Below are 14,850 nucleotides of genomic sequence, written 5' to 3'. Positions count from 1 at the left end.
CACCTGGGAGGGAGCCTGGGGCCCCACTGAATGTCAGGTGAAGTTGCGGGCTGCGCCGCCCTCCCAGCCTGGCTTTGTTTCCTTCTCCCTCAAGTGGGACCCGGCCCCCAGCGATGGTGCGTTTCCCAGGATGACCGCGACCGCTGCCAGGGTAGCTGGATGATTCAACTTGACTCTAATTTAGTTTCTGCCCATTCCAGTCCCCCTTCCCGGGATCTGGGGCCAACGCTAGAATCGGGATGGAGCCTGCCACCCTGAGAGCTGCAGCTTTCTAGTAGCTGCTACCTCACACCTCTTCTCGGGAGAGGAACACAGTTAGTAAGAACTAAACTTAAGTCATGCACCTTCGCTTCTAACATGTCATTGGATCCTGACGCTGGAGGCTTGGCTTCTCGCGCTCCCCCATCAGCACTTTCGTTTCCTCTATCCTTTTTCAGTATAATAGATTTTGGAGGTTTGAGAGGCTCCTACACGTGACCTAGTTGTGACCCTCCACGGCCGACAGTGCAGCAGTAGATTTCATTTTACCTGACACGTTAATTCATGAGGACTTTTAAAATTCCCATTTCTGTAGATTGCCTTTGTAAGTAGATGTAATGCCACTGTTCTTTTTAAAGGTAGAAGAAAGTCAAAGTTCAGCTTATTTGGTAATAAGTTTAGGAAATTGGGCCAGGCAATAGATTGTTTTATGAAATCTTCTGTTTATAAAATTCCATTTTATCTTAGAAACTCAAAGCACTTAAGCTATTCCTAGAAGCATTCTTTTTTGGAAGCAGGTATTGCAGTTTGAATTACAGAAGTGAAGTAGATTGCTCAAGGTCAAGTCAGTGGCCTTTTGGAACTAGAAACTGTTTCCTGATTCCCTTTTTTCTGGTTTGCACTGTTGCTGAGACTCACTCACTCATCAGAACTCAGAAGTTCTGATTTGGAGGAGGTTCCACCTGGAACTTGCTGTTGATGAACTTGAGGTCACCCCTTATAAAGCTCTGGCAGGAACATATCCCACAACATCATGAAATAATAAATTTAACAGTGATTTTAGGCATGAAACTTTAGAATCAATGGGAAGACAGATCCTTTTTTTCCCCCCTACCCTTGATAGGCAGGTGGAATACAATGAGTCTGTGATAGAACATATGTATCAAGGAATTATACAAAGTGTAACAGTTTCTAGCTTCTGAAGGTTGATGTTACAAAGCTAAAAAGAGTGGGCAAAGAATAGTTTTTGTGAAAACTGCCTTGGAAACTAGACCAAAAATAGAATTAATTAGGTTGGGGTTTGTTTTGTTTTAGCACTGATACAGTTTAGAATCAAGGAAATACCAGCTTCCCCATTTTCACTTCCTTAACTGGAACAAGCTTTTAATAAGAAAAAACATGTTCAAGGAAGCCATCCATAAAATAACTTTTGAATTAATTAGTTTCTTAACACCCTAATATATTTAAAATGGAAACTACTTCTCTGGTTTGATTTGACTCATTAGAACTGTTGTCTCTAGCTATCTGTGAGTGGGTTACCTCACTGCATATTTATTTATTTATTTATAAATGCCACACTATTGGTTTTCATTAATACATACCCAGCGGGATTTTGTTTTCTGAGAGTAGGTGTTGCCATGTGTAACTTGTTCTGTTAACATTTCTTAGACAAGGATGAGCATTTTCTAAACCATATCTAAAATATTGCATACTTTTAGAGTTTATTGCAAGGAACTTTTGACTTGGCAAGCTTTGTGTCACTGAACTCTATCCTCTGTATGTCCTTTCTTATCAGGGTGTATATTTGAATGCACCTGTATTTCCAGGTCAAGGACCATTATAAAATCAGTTTGCACATCGGAGGCTGGTTAATATTTGGTCCATTGAAATTATTTTAAGTGCCTTCTCCATTCAAGTTGCAGTAAAGGCAAAACTCTTATGGAATTAATGAAAGAAGCGCAGGAAGTGTGTTATATTCTGCTGTTATGGTATACTCCTGTGCCATTTTGTAGTCTTTTTTTATAACGGCGTTATTAACATGACCTTCTCATTGTTTAGGACCTGGAGACATACTGAGAGAAAGTTCTGTGGTCCAGAGAATTGCTTAGAGGATATTCTCACTAGTATTTAGAAATGAAGGGGCAGAGAACATGGAATTTAGCAAAAGATCTTTTATATTTTTATAATATTCATTTAATTTCCCTCTCAATTTCTTTCTTTCTTTTTATTTATGGCTGCATTGGGTCTTCGTTGCTGTGCACAGGCTTTCTCTAGTTGCGGCAAGTGGGGGCTACTCTTCGTTGTGGTGCACGAGGTTCTCATTGCAGTGGCTTCTTTTGTTGCGGAGCACGGGCTCTAGGCACGTGGGCTTCAGTAGTTGCAGCATACGGGCTCAGTAGTTGTGGTACACGGGCTTAGTTGCTCTGTGGCATGTGGGGTCTTCCCGGACCAGGGCTCGAACCCGTGTCCCCTGCATTTGCAGACGGATTCTTAACCACTGTGCCATCAGGGAAGTCCCAGCAAAAGATCTTTTTTTTTTTTTTTGCAGTACACGGGCCTCTTACTGCTGTGGTCTCTCCAGACGCACAGGCTCAGCGGCCATGGCTCACGGGCCCAGCGGCTCCGTGGCATGTGGGATCTTCCCGGACCGGGGCACGAACCCATGTCCCCTGCATTAGCAGGCAGACTCTCAATCACTGCGCCACCAGGGAAGCCCCCAGCAAAAGATCTTAAGAGAAGTGGGCCACGTTTTAGGCCGAGGAATGTGAGATGTAAAATATTGGTAGTAATTGTAGGAAGTGCCGGTGGAAGGGAGTATAGGATAGCAGCTAGAGAGGACTTGGAGGATCAAGTGAAAATTTCCTTTTTCAAGGAAGGGAAGATAGGTATTCATATAAAGAAGTCAGTGGACTTCTGGTGGTGCGGTGGTTAAGAATCCACCTGCCAATGCAGGGGATACGGATTCAAGCCCTGGTCTGGGAAGAACCCACATGCCCCAGAGCATCTAAGCCCGTGCGCCACAACTACTGAGCCTGTGCTCTAGAGCCTGCAAGCCACAACTACTGAAGCCTGCGTGCTGCAACTACTGAAGCCCACGTGCCTAGAGCCTGTGCCCCACAACATAGGCAAGCCACTGCAATGAGAAGCTCGTGCACCTCAACTAGAGAAGGCCCGTGTGCAGCAAAGAAGACCCAACGCAGCCAAAGATAAAGAAAGAAAGAAAGAGAGAGAGGGAGGGAGGGAGAAAGAAAGAGAGGAAAGGAGGGACAGAGGGAGGAAGAAAGGAGGAAGGAAGGAAGGAGGAAAGAAGTGGGAGTGCAGATGCTGATATGAGGGTGGGCAGTCCCTAGGAAAAAGAAAGTAGACATGGTGTGGAGAGTACAGGTGGTTGGAGTATTCAAGGAAAGGAAAGAAGGAATCGAGGTTAGATACAGAAACATTTTGAAAAGCAGAAGAGGAGAGATCAGTGTTTGATGCTTTAAATTTTCCCAGTAAAGTAGGGTCTGAGAAACACAGAGCTTCAAGAGATCTTAGAAACAATTTAGTTCAACCATATATATATATGTGTGTGAGTGTGTATATATATGTGTGTGTGTGTGTATATTTTTAAATAATAAACTTGCCCTAGACTGTGTTTGTTATTGCCCGAAATGACCTTAAGTGGGTAGCAGAGCTGGAACTAGAGCTCATCTCTGACTGGGATACCTTTGGAATGTCATTTTAGAGAGTGTGATGTAAGATGACCAAGAGGCAACTGGCAGAATTATCAAACTCAGTGAAGCTTCAGTTGAACTAAAACAACACAAATTTGTTATGTATTGAATTAGCATGGTTCTTAACTCAGTAGCAGTAGTAGTCATAATAGTTGATGCTTGTAGAGTGATTTAGAGAAAACAGTAATTTCACATCTTTCTTTTTTTGTTCCTCAGCTATATGGGTTAGGAATATTTCCCATTTAATAGCTGAGAATAAGAAAGGCACTGGGAGTGATTGTGGTCGGGAATGCCAGGACAAGGATGCCAGAGAGGAGTGAGTGAGCCAGGGGGGCCAGGATTGAACACAGTTAGGGTAGGCAAGAAAGTGGACGGAAGCTCAAAGAGGGCTGTTGAAGCCCTGGATGGATTGAGAGAGATTGAGCAATTGAAGTGAAGCTAAGACCTAACTGACTGGACCGGAAGTGGGAGAGAAGGGGGTGCACAGGGAATCTGTGGCCAGTACAGGGAGCACAGGTGGAATAGTGCACTGGTCAGACGAGGACCCCATGTACTCGTATGTGGGGATGCTACTCTGATACAGATTTGGGTTTGCAAAGTTGAGGGTGAAACAGTCTGGAGGTCAGTTAACTTCTGTCCTTCCTCATTTGAGATGGGTGTAGTTTCTTTCAAAAATATTCTAATATTTAAAAAATAAATTTAAAATTTTGGAACTTGTATTTCCATAAATTCTTCACTTTGGTGCACTTCACTGTGAGTTGTCTTGGTGTCACTTGAAGGTGTACTAAACATTTTCTATATTTTTCCACCTAAATATAGGTCATTAATAAAATATGAATATGTAGATCTAGATGTCCAGAATAAAATGTAAGTTGGTATTCCCCAATTGTTCATCAATTGTTAGTCACTGTTATCACCCAAATAAGTTTCCATGTTGTCATTTGCAGCATATTCATTTTATTTAACAACAGTTTTTGAATGTTGGCTCCCCAGATATCACCAGCCCACCAGCTGATAAGACAAAGTTGAGTTTATTGCTTCCTGTGGTGAGGAAAAACACCACCTCAATACTAAGCTTTGGCAGAGCTTGGAGGGGGAAAGGCAAGGTTGGATTTTATTGAGAATTGGAAGTTTGGTTTAAGGCAGGTCTTTCAATGCAGGGTCTTGATCAGGACTGGGTAAGGATCACAATGTAACAGTTTGGGATTGGTGGCAATTGCCAGGCAAGGATTTTGAGGCAAGGGATCAAAGAGTTTTAGGAGGAAACTTGTTCGTTGGTGCTTCCTATTAAAGGATTGATGTTTTTCAGAAGTTCTTGTGATGAACAGTTAGCTCCAGAGCAAGCATCTGGGAATAGTAAAGCTATGGTAATGAAGATGATTGGATTCTAAAGTCATGTTCATGGAGGCAGTAAGCTTTGTGGGGTGAAGGCATGTAGTTTCTTTCTCACATCTTTAAAATACATGGAAACAATGAAGAGACTGAGAGAAAATGCTGAAATGAGTAGTATAACCTACCATTCTTTCAAGTAAGACCTGTTTAGCTTCAAGATTTTTAAAAGGCCCCCTCCTTTTAGGCACAGAGCTCTGTGTCATTTGAGGGTTTCCTTTTGCTTGTTTGCAATTTTAATGCTGTACTAGGTACAGCATGGGATCAGTGTGAACCTCAAGGGACCTATAGTGGAGAAGCTGACCCTGATTGACTCATTCTTTAGGGGACCAGGTGTAAAAGGGGTGGAAATTGTGATTGATTTAGTACGTTATCCTTTGTTTCATTCTAAACTGCTGCTTACCTTCATTAGTTTAGAGACTTTGGAGCCATCATCTTGAATGGTCTGGAATCCCATGCCCTTGTTCTTCCTGCTTTCCAGTCTCCAGTATTGAGAAGCACCTCAGTCCTCTTTCCCTGTCCGCTGGCTCCTGCACACTCTTCAGGAGTCACCATAGCTACAAGTGACATACACTAAAGTGACCATACTTACACTGTGCAGTTGGACATGTGCAACACCGATGAGTTCATCACTGCAGTAAAGATGATGAACAAACCCCGTCACCACTAAAAGTCTGTTCCTGCCCTTCTGTAATTCCCCTTCTACACCTTGATAACCACTGATCTGCTTTCTGGCACTATAGATGAGTATGTATTTTCTAGAATTTTATATAAGTGGAATTCTAAACATACGTGTATGCATATGCATATGTATGTATACATATACGTACTATATGTACATTTTGTCTGGCTTCTTTTGTTTATTTTTAATTTATTTTTTGGCTGCGTTGGGTCTTCATTGCTGTGCGCAGGCTTTCTCTAGTTGCAGTGAGCAGGGGCTACTCTTCATTGCAGTGTGGGGGCTTCTCATTGCGGTGGCTTCTTTTGTTGCGGAACATGAGCTCTAGGCGCATGGGCTTCAGTAGTTGTGGCTTGTGGGCTCAGTAGTTGTGACTCGTGAGCTCTAGAGCACAGGCTCAGTAGTTGTGGTGCACGGGCTTTGCTGCTCCGTGGCATGTGGGATCTTCCCGGACCAGGGCTCGAACCTGTGTCCCCCGTGTTGGCAGGCGGATTCTTAACCACTGCCCCACCAGGTAAGTCCATGTCTGGCTTCTTTTTACTGAGCATAATTTTGAAATTCATCCATATTGTTGCATACTTCAATGTTCATTTTTGTTGCCGAGTAGTATTCCACTGTATGGATGTAGCCCAATTCGTTTTTTTCAACATTTGAGTTGTTTCCAGTTTGGAGCTATTACAAATATAGCTGCCATGAACATTGTGTACAGTCTTTGTGTGGATATATACTTTCATTTATTTGGGGCAGATACCTAGGAATGAAATGACTATGTCATAGGGTGGATGTATTACTTAACTTTTTAAGAAACTGCCAAACTGCTTTCCAAAGTGGTTGTACCATTTCACATTTCCACCAGCAGTGTGTGAGAGGTCCAGTTTCAACACATCTTCTCTGAGACTTGGTATGTTCAGTTTTAAATTTTAGCTATGCTAGAAGATGTGTCATAGTATCTTACTGCGGTTTTAATTTGCATTTCCCTAGTAACTAAGATGTTGAACATTTCTTCATATGCTAATTTGCCATCTGTGTATTGCCTTTGGTGAGATGTCTGTTCAAATATTTTGCCCATGTATTTTAATTGAGTTGATTGTTTCCTTATTGAATTTGAGAATTCTTTATGTGTTCTGGGCACAAGACCTTTATTTGACATGTGATTTGCAAATATCTTTTCCCAGTCTATAGCTGTTTTTTCATTCTCTTAACACTGTCTTTTTTTTTTAATAATGATTTTGGAAATCTTCTAGGATTTACTATTTATTTATTTTTTAAATTTTATTTATTTTATTTACTTATTTTTGGCTGTGTTGGGTCTTCATTGCTGCATGCGGGCTTTCTCTAGTTGCAGAGAGCGGGGGGCTACTCTTTGTTGCAGTGCACGGGCTTCTCATTGCGGTGGCTTCTCTTGTTGTGGAGCACGGGCTCTAGGCGTGCAGGCTTCAGTAGTTGTGGCTCGCGGGCTCTAGAGCACAGGCTCAGTAGTTGTGGCACATGGGCCTAGTTGGTCTGCAGCATGTGGGATCTTCCTGGACCAGGGCTTGAACCCGTGTCCCCCCTGTTGGCAGGTGGATTCTTAACCACTGTGCCACCAGGGAAGCCCAACACTTTCTTTTGAAAATTTTAATTTTGAAGTACTTTTATTTATCAGTTTTTCTTATATAAATCATACTTTTGTTGTCATATTTAAGAAATCTTTGCCTAACCCTAGGTCCCAAAGATTTTATGGAATTTTTATATCTTTATGTAAATGTCTACGATTTGTTTTGAATTAATTTTTGTAATAGGTGTGAAGTACAGATCAAAGTGTTTTCTTCTTCCTTCCTTCCTTTCACATATGGATATCTAATTATTCCAGCATCAGGTATTGAATTTACCTTTCAACTTTGTTGAAATCAGTTGGCCATAGAAGTGTGGATTTATTTCTGGACTCTCTCTTCTGTTCCATTGACATTTTTTTTCTTTTATGCCAGTACCGCAGTAACAACTTTATAATAACTTTTGAAAACAGGTAGTGTAAGTCCTTCAGTTTTAGTTCTTTTCCCCAGGTGGTTTTGGCTCTTCTAGGTCCTTTGCATTTTCATATAAATTTTAGAATCAGTCTGTACATTTCCACACACAAAAAAAGCCTAATGAGATGATTGGGATTGCATTGAATTTGTAGATCACTTTGGAGGAAAATTGTCATTTTAATTTCCTTTCTGCATCCTGGCTACCTCGCTTAGAGCTGTGTAAACTTGGGCACTTTACTCAACCTTTCTGAGCCTAAATTTTTTCAGTTACAAAAAGGATGTGATTACTTATCTGTAAGGTAATGTGAGGTATAAATAAATCAATATTTGTAAAGTACTTTTGCTTTTATTTTCTAAGTACATTTCACTGTAGGAATTAGATTTACAGGGTAATAAAGAAAATTTAATTTTTTCAACTTTCATCCACCATTTACCAGAAATACTTTCATTATCATTTTACATTTGGAAAAGAGTAATCTTTCATAGTCAGAAGCCCTCATTTTATGTAAGTGCTACTGAGCTCCCAAGCAAGGTGACTTGGCCAAAATTACTCACCTAGCAAGAACAGTTGAGAACTATTTTAATCTTAAATGTTAGCATGAGCTGACAGACTCAGTTCATTCAACACATATTTACATAGTGCCTAATAAATGCCAGCCACTGCGCAAGGTCGTCTGCCAGCCTCTTGTGAGTCAAAAGTGAGGCCAATAGTATTTCTTCTTCTCACAAAGCTTATGAACTACTGGGGAAGGGTGTGGCACATCACCATTATTGCCAAGTGGACTTTGAGGTGGTGTGCTGAAAGTCCAATGGTTTTATTTTTTAAGGAAACCAAGGGCTGAGTTTCTTTAGGGTTAAGTGTTTTGCCTTTTGTCATAGTGCTAGTTAGAGGTGGAATCAGTACTGTCAGCCCTCATATCTGTGGTTTGCAAATCTGTGGATTCAACCAACTGTGGATCAAGATATTTGAAAAAAAAAATCCTAGAAGGTTCCAACAAGCAAAACTTGAATTTGCTGCATACTCACAACTGTTTACATTGTACTTACAACTATTTACATTGTATTGGGTTTTATAAGTAATCTAGAGATGATTTAAAGTGTATGAGAGGATTGTGTAGGTTATATTCTCTGATTTTTGTATCTGAAGGTGTCCAGGAACTATTCCCCACCCCCCTTCCCCCACTCCCACCAGGTACTGCGTGATCACTGTACTTGCAACTCCTGACTCCTAGTCTGGTGCTCTTTCTGCAACCTGGTCATGTGCCCTTATGGAGCCATTTCCATTAGTCACTATCTCGACTACCACTCACACTAAGTCTGCAACGCTCTGGGTTACTGAAGGTGAAAAAAAAGAGAGCAAAGCAAAGAAAAAAATGTGATGTGTTCCATCATTCTAGATGTCAAAAACCTGCTGGCACATCTGACTAACAGCAGATTCCCTGGTGTTTTCAGGAGATGTCCTGTCTGGTGGTTTACTAGTCAACATCTCTCTTTGTTTAAGTTGCTGTGGGGCCAACTGACTCAGTGTCACAGTGGAAATGTGACATTTGTTTCATTTGTCATTTTTGGTATAATGTCACATTTAATTTTATAATTGTTTAGTAAGAAAGTTGTAGTTAGTAAACAAAAGTTTATTATTGCTTTATGAAAACTGATAATACTCCCCCAAGGCTAACATTTAATTTGTTAAGCCACTTAATGAGGAATTGGATTCGATAGTAATAATAGCTTACTATTTCATTGACTTAACTGAGTCCTTGGTATTATATTAAATGTTTCCATTTTATGGATAAAGGATCAGTTAGAAGGGGTGATGAAATTTGCCAAAACTTTGGTGCTAATAAAGACTGAGTTTGGTTTGAGATTCCTAAACGTTTTGAATCCCTAGGCACTTTCATTCCTAGTATCACTTCTGGCCCAAGATTCTGCTCGATGCTCCTTCTGCCTGTATTCACCTCCTGTGAATATTCTCTTCCCTCTGACCCAGTTCAGTCCCCTTCCCCCAATTCCCCCCTCAGTAAACCACTCTCCCAAAGCATTTGTGTGTGTAGCACTCTTTAATGAAGGTTGCTGCTAGGGGTGGGTATAGGAGACGGGAGGACATAGGAGTGGAGGCTGTTCCTTACAGCAGAATGAACAACTTCAAAACTGAGCATGAGGCAACTCTTTTCTTAAAATTCCTTAGCCACTCAATCCCTGGAGGTTCTACAGTGACCATGTGTGTGTAACGGCCCCAGCATACACACATAGTTCTTGTCCATGCACTCTTAGAAGTCAGTTTGGGTTTTAAATAACTTTATAAAAAATCACACCACCAGAGCAAATGCTTTTGATCATAGTTTACCTATAAGTAAAACAGCAATGATAGTGCCTGTTTGACCTGTTTCATTAGGATTGTCTCCTGTTTTGAAAAAACATATTTTTTTTCCTGTACCTTATATCCTTGTAGTTATTTACTTTATACAAAGTAATTGGTACCTTTTATCCCCTACCCCTATCGCGCCTGTCTCCCCTTCCCTCTCCCCGCTGGTAACCATTAGTCTGTTCTCTGTATCTGTGAGTCTGTTTCTGTTTTGTTAGCTTTGTGTTCTTTGTTTTGTTTTGTTTTTGTTTGTTTTAGAGTCCGCAAGTAATTGATAAGATGCACTGTTTGTCTTTCTCTGTTTGACTTATTTCATTAAGCATAATATACTCCAGGTCCATCCACGTTGTTACAAATGGCAAAATTTATTCTTTTCGGCACCGATCCTCTGTGCAGGAATCTTCCCGCTTTGCCCTCCGCACCCGTTGCTGTGCACTACTCCGCGGTTCCGAAGCTCCCCCCTCCGCCTCCCGCAGTCTCCGCCCTCAGAGGGGCTTCCTAGTGTGTAGAAACTTTTCCTCCACAGCTCCCTCCCACTGGTGCAGGTGCCGTCCTTATTCTTTTGTCTCTGTTTTTTCTTTTGCCCTACCCAGGTACGTGGGGAGTTTCTTGCCTTTTGGGAGGTCTGAGGTCTTCTGCCAGCCTTCAGTAGGTGTTCTGTAGGAGTTGTTCCACGTGTAGATGTATTTCTGGTGTATCCGTGGGGAGGAAGGCGATCTCCGCGTCTTACTCTTCCGCCATCTTCAAGGTCCCCCTATCCATTCATTTGTTGATGACACCTAGCTTGCTTCCATATGTTGGCTATTGTAAATAATGCTGCTTTGAACATTGGGGTGCATGTATCTTTTTTAATTAGTGTTTTTGATTTTTTCAGATATATACCCAGAAGTGGAATTGCTGGATCATATGGTAGTTCTAGTTTTAGTTTTTTCAGGAACCTTCGTACTGTTTCCACAGTGCCTTCACCGATTTACAATCCCACCAACAGTGCACAGAGTTCCTTTTTCTGCACATCCTTGACAACATTTGTTATTTGTGGTCTTTTTGACGATAGTCATTCTGACAGGTGTGAGATGATATATCATTGTGGTTTTGATTTGCATTTCTATGATAATTAGTAATGTTGAGCACCTTTTCATGTGCCTTTTGGCCATTCCTATCTCTTTGGAAAAATGTCTATACAGGTCTTCTGCCTAGTTTTTGATTGAGTTGTTTAGATTTTTTTGATATTGAGTTGTATGAGCTGTTTATATATTTTGGATATTAATCCCTTATCAGTCACAACATTTGCATATATTTTCTCTCATTCAGTAGGTTGTCTTTTTGTTTTGTTGATGGTTTTCACTGCTGTGCAAAAGTCTTTAAGTTTAATTAGGTCTCATTTATTTATTTTTGCTTTTATTTCCTTGCTTTAGGAAACTGATCCAAAAAAATACTGCTACAATTTATGTCAAAGAGTGTTCTGCCAGTGTTTTCTTCTAGGATTTTTATGATTTCCAGTCTTACATTTAGGTCTTTAATCCATTTTGAGTTTATTTTTGTATATGGTATGAGAAAACGTTATAATTACACTCTTTCACATGTAGCTGCCCAGTTTCCAGCACCAGTTATTGAAGAGACTGTTTTTTCTCCATTGTATATTCTTGCCTCCTTTGTCATAGATTAATTGACCATAAGTGCCTAGGTTTACTTCTAGGCTCTCTATTCTGTTCCATTGATCTATGTGTCTGTTCTTGTGCCAGTAGTATACTGTTTTGATGACTGTGGCTTTGTAGTATAGTATGAAGTCAGGGAATGTGATGCTTCCAGCTCCATTCTTCTTTCTCAAGATTGTTTTGACTATTTGGGGTCTTTTGTGATTCCATACAAATTTTAAAATTATTTGTTCTAGTTTTGTGAAAAATGCCATTGGTATTTTGTTAGGGATTGCATTGAATCTGTAGATTGCCTTGGGTAGTATGGTCATTTTAACAATATTAGTCTTCCAAATTCATGAACATGGTATATCTTTCCATCTGTTTGTGTCGTCTTCAATTTCTTTCATCAGTGTCTTATGGTTTCCTGAGTAAAGGTCTTTTATTTCCTTAGGAAAGTTTATTCCTAGGTATTTTATTCTTTTTGATGTGATTGTAAATGGGATAGTTTCCTCAATTTCTCTTTCTGGTAGTTCACTGTTAGTGTACAGAAATGCAGTAGGTTTTTGTATATTAATTTTGTATTCTCCAACTTTATCATCATTGATGAGCCCTACTAGTTTTTTAGTGGCATCCTTAGGGTTTTCTGTGTATAATATGTCAACTGCAAACAGTAACAGTTTTACTTCTTCCTTTCCAGTTTGGATTCCTTTTATTTCTTTTTCTTGTTTGATTGCTATGGCTAGGACTTCCAATACTGTGTTGAATAAAAGTGGCAAGAGTGGGCATCCTCACCCTATTCCTGATCTTAGAGGAAATGCTTTCAGCTTTTCACTGTTAGGTATGATGTTAGCTGTGGGCTTATCATATATGTCCTGTATTATGTTGAGGTATGCTCCCTGTATACTTTGTTGACAGTTTTTGTCATAAACGGGTGTTTTACATAAAAATTTTTGTCAAAACCTTTTTCTGCATCTATTGAGACAATCATATGATTTTTATTATTCAGTCTATTAATTTGTTGTATCATGTTGATTGATTTGTGGATATTGAAAAATCCTTGCATCTGGGACAGATCCCACTTGATCATGGTGTATGATCTTTTAAATATATTGTTGGATTCAGTTTGCTAATATTTTGTTGAGGATTTCTGCATCTATGTTTATCAGTGATATTGACCTGTAATTTTCATTTTTTGTGATATCTTTCTCTGGATTTGGTATCAGGGTGATGCTGGTACCATAGAATGAGTTTGGAAGCATTCCTTCCTCTGCAAATTTTTGGAATAGTTTGAGAAAAATAGATGGTAACTCTTCCCTAAATGTTTGGTAGAATTCACTTGTGAAGCCGTCTGGTCCTGGACATTTTTGTTGGAGTTTTTAAAAAATAAATTTATTTATTTATTTTTGGCTGCATTGATTTCTTCAGTGATCCATTGGTTGTTTAGTAGCATATTGTTTAGCCTTTTGTGTTTAGCCACGTGTTTGTGGTTTTTTGCATTTTTTTTCTTGTAATTGAAATAGTGTTGTAGTCAGAAATGATGCTTGATATGATTTCAGTTTCCTTAAATTTATCAAGGCTTGTTTTGTGCCCTAACACGTGCAGCTTGTGATCTATCCTGGAGAATGTATTCTACGTGCACTTGAAAAGAATGTGTATTCTGCGGCTTTTGGATGGTATGTTCTATATATATATCTATTAAATTCATTTGGCCTAATGTGTCATTTAAGGCCAGTGTTTCCTTATTGACTTTCTGTCTGAATGATCTGTCCATTAATATAAGTGGGGTGTTAAGGTCCCCTACTATTTTTGTGTTACTGTCAATTTCTCCCTTTATGTCTGTTAATATTTGCCTTATTTATTTAGGTGTTCCTATGTTGGGTGCATATGTATTTGCAATTGTTATATCTTCTTCTTGAATTGATCACTTGATAATATCATTATGTAATATTCTTTGTCTCTTATAACAGTCTTTGTCTTAAAGTCTATTTTTGTCTGATATAATTATTACTTCCCTGGCTTTCTTTCGATTTCCATTTGCATGGAATACCTTTTTCCATCTCCTCACTTTTAGTCTGTGTGTGTCTTTAGATCTGAAGTGAGTCTCTTATAGGCAGCATATATACAGGCCTTGTTTTTATATGCATTCTGTCACTTTGTGACTTTTGATTGGAGCATTTGGTCCATTTACATTGAAAGTAGTTATTGATATGTATGTTCTTGGTGCCATTTTTTAAATTGTTTTTGCAGTTCTTTTTTGTTCCTTTCTTCTTTTGTTGTCTCTTATGATTTGATGATTATCTTCAGTGTTATGTTTGGATTATTTCCTCTTTTTTGTGTGTGTGTCTATTTTTGATTTTTGGTTTCTAGTTATCATCAAGTTTATACATAGCAATCTGTATACATACATGATTGTCTTAAGTTGCGGATTTCTTAATTTCAAATACATTTTAACAACTGTGCATTTGTTCTCGCCAACCCTTACAATGACTGTTTTCAACATTATGTTTTACATCTTTTTGTTTTGTGTATTCCTTAACTCCTTATTACAGACATAGATGATTTTACTAGTTTTGTCTTTTAGCCTTCCTACTAGCTTTGTAGGTAGTTGATTTACTACCTTTACTATATATTTGCCTTTACCAATGAGATTTTTCCTTTGTAGTTTTCATGTTTCTAGTTGTGGCCTTTTCTTTTTCTCTTAGAGAAGTCCTTGTGACATTTCTTGTAAAGATGATTTGGTGGTGTTGAACTCTTCTAGCTTTTGCTTGTCTGCAAAACTTTTCATCTCTTCATCAAATCTGAATGAAAGCCTTCCCAGGTAGAGTATTCCTGGTGCTAGGTTTTCCGCTTTCAACACTTTAAGTATATCGTGCCACTCCCTTCTGGCCTGCAGAGTTTGTGCTGAAAAGTCAGTTGATAAACTTATGGGAGTTCCTTTTTATATAACTTGTTGATTTTTACCTTGCTGCTTTTAATATTCTCTCTTTATCTTTAATTTTTGCCATTTTAATTATGATGTGTCTTGGTGTATTCCTCTTTGGGTTGATCCTGTATGGGATGCCCTGTGCTTCCTGGACCTGTATGT

General features: G+C 39.3%; 1 protein-coding gene across 1 annotated transcript in view; it reads left to right on the top strand.

Annotated features, from left to right (window-relative positions):
- Window positions 1-14,850, top strand: part of CDS1 (CDP-diacylglycerol synthase 1) — a 68,441-nt gene that overhangs the window by 280 nt on the left and 53,311 nt on the right. The window lies entirely within an intron of this gene.

This window comes from Neophocaena asiaeorientalis, unplaced genomic scaffold, assembly GCF_003031525.2.
Source record: "Neophocaena asiaeorientalis asiaeorientalis breed wild unplaced genomic scaffold, Neophocaena_asiaeorientalis_V1.1 scaffold296, whole genome shotgun sequence".
Lineage (NCBI taxonomy): Eukaryota > Metazoa > Chordata > Mammalia > Artiodactyla > Phocoenidae > Neophocaena > Neophocaena asiaeorientalis.
Note: the sequence above shows the minus strand (reverse complement) of the source record. Positions and strands in the feature narration are given on the sequence as shown.